This window comes from Pteropus vampyrus, unplaced genomic scaffold (assembly GCF_000151845.1).
Source record: "Pteropus vampyrus isolate Shadow unplaced genomic scaffold, Pvam_2.0 Scaffold1000004266, whole genome shotgun sequence".
In the NCBI taxonomy this organism is placed as follows: domain Eukaryota; kingdom Metazoa; phylum Chordata; class Mammalia; order Chiroptera; family Pteropodidae; genus Pteropus; species Pteropus vampyrus.
Window position 1 is genome coordinate 1 of NW_011918668.1, and position 2,402 is coordinate 2,402.

Consider the following 2,402-nt stretch of genomic DNA (forward strand, 5'->3'; position numbering starts at 1 on the left):
TTATTATGCTAACAGCATCTCGTCTTCCTAGGTGGTCTCCCATCCAAGTACGAACCAGGCCCGACCCTGCTTAGCTTCCGAGATCAGACAGGATCGGGCTTGTTCAGGGTGGCATGGCCGTAGACCATGGACCGTGGCTCCACTGGGGCGCGAACTCACGTGTAAAGCAGATGTGTTCACCGCGACGCTATGGAAGCACTTCCCAGAAAAATTTAAAATAGAACTACCATGTGATACGGCAATCTCATTTCTGAGTATTTATCCAAAAGGATTGAAATTAGGATCTCTAAGGAAGAAAAAAAAAACAAACAAAATGAAAACAAACTCGCAGATTCAGAGTACATTGTGGTGACTGCCAGAGGGGGATTGGGGAGCTGGGAGAAAGGGTGAAGGATTAAAGAGGAACAAATTAGTAGTTGAATGTAGTCAGTAATATTGTAATGACTGTGTGTGAGCCAGATGGATGATAGGGTAATTGTGGGGGGGGGGGGGGATTTCATGTCATAAACTATATAAATGTCTAACCGATGTACTGTATACTTGAAACTAATAATGAAAAAAATAGTCAAGCAAACAAACAAAAAAAGAAATTAGCATTCTTGTGATCGTAGCAGTACTATTCACAGTCCTGGAAACAACCTCAATGTCCACCAACAGATAAATGGATGAAGTTGTGGTATACAGTACATGTAATGGAATACGACTGAGCTTAGGAGGGCGGGTCTCCTGTCGTGTTAACAGAATAAAATAAAATTAAGTTAAAATAAAATAAAATGGAAAAGCTTTAATAGTCATTGTAATAACGGCTCTGGTGCATGGAGAAGACGTAACTTAATAAATTGTGTACTTTCGATATGTTAACTTCATTACACGTCAACTATAACTTAATAGAGATGTTAAAATTGCATATGCACATACGCAATATTGCTTAAAGTGTAAATCGAGTAAAAAATACAAGACTCTCCAAAAAAAAAAAAACAAACGAAAACTCTGGCACGATTTTTTCTTGCACATCCCCCCTGTCCACCAGAGGGCAGCAGAGCCATTCTGTAGTCTGGAGCTTTCCCCTTCCGGGCCCTGGCAGGTGGTCCGGGCGGCTGGCCTCTCTCAGCAGGGTCCACAGCCAGGAGGGTCTGACCCTGCCCTAGCTTCACTCAGGCCACAGTCCTCCTAGCTCTCCAAGTTGTCCACGCTGGACTCCCTCACTCTCTCCATCCGGCCTGGCGCCTGCCCTCTAAAGGCCAGTCCTCTGCTGGCAGCTCATCCCTCCACACACCCCCTGTCCTTCAAGGGGCGAATGGCCGCTCATATCCTATTCACGCCTCAGGTCTCAGCCAAGAGGTCACTTTTTCAGAAGTGCTGTCTGTGATCTCCAGATCAGCTGAGACTCCACTAGACGCTCTGGATGCACCCACCACACATTGTCTTTTCACGGCCCTTCTCTTGATTATAATTAACTCCTTAGTTCCATGGTTTCGCTGAGTGGTTGTCTCTCTGTTACAAGGTAAACTCCATGAGCATAGGGCTCACATGTGTCTTGTCCTCTTGGGAGTTCCCAGGGCCCAACCCAGGGCCTGACACATCACGGACACTCAGTAAACACTCATTAAATGGATGAGGGAAACCTCAATGGAAGCCTGTGACCCGTGTGACACCTGCAGTCAGAGCATGTTCCCTGTAGACATGGGGGCACTGGCGTCAGCATGAGAGGAGGCCACTAAGTGCCCATGGCTGTCCTCAGGATGGGCCTTTACCTCACGTAGAGTGATGAGAGGGGACAGAGACCTCTTAATAGTGAGGAGATGGACCCTCATTCATTCTCAGAAAACCGCAGCCCTCCCCATCTCTACCTTGTGAATGACATCTCATTTCCTGGGGGTTCCTGAGCAATAGCCTGTGTCCTTCCTCTTCTCAGAGACCTGGTCTGGATTCCCCACCCCAAGTAGAGTCACCTCTAGGGAAGGATGGAACCCACCCTGACCTCAAAGAAAGTTAGGGGGCAACTCTCTATCCCCAGGGTCCCTGGTCTATGGGGACACCGGGCTGTGGCCCCTGAAGATCATGCTGTCTTGGGGAACAAGGGGAACTTCCTGGGCAGGATGGGACAGGACAACCCAGGAGCTGTGTTGGCTACCATCTCAGAGGGGCCGAGAGTCCCATGAGGCTTCCCCTCCCCTAACAAAGAACCAACATGGTCATCTGTCTGAGTCTCCACGCGGAGCTGCACCAACTCCAGGGCTCTGTCGAGAGGCATAGAGCAGATGACAGACTGCGACACAGATGTCTTGGCTACAATACCCCAAAGCTGTGATTGGGGGAAGCACAGGGCCTTCTGGGGATCAACTCCCTAGCCCGGCACCCTCTTCTGAAAGCCTCAAGAGACCCCACAGGGGGCCCTTCCT

General features: G+C 49.0%; 1 pseudogene; it reads right to left on the reverse strand.

The window, feature by feature from the left end:
* Positions 1 to 6: 6 nt before the first annotated feature.
* LOC111735621 lies at positions 7 to 125 on the reverse strand (annotated as a pseudogene).
* Between the last annotated feature and the right edge of the window lie 2,277 nt (positions 126 to 2,402).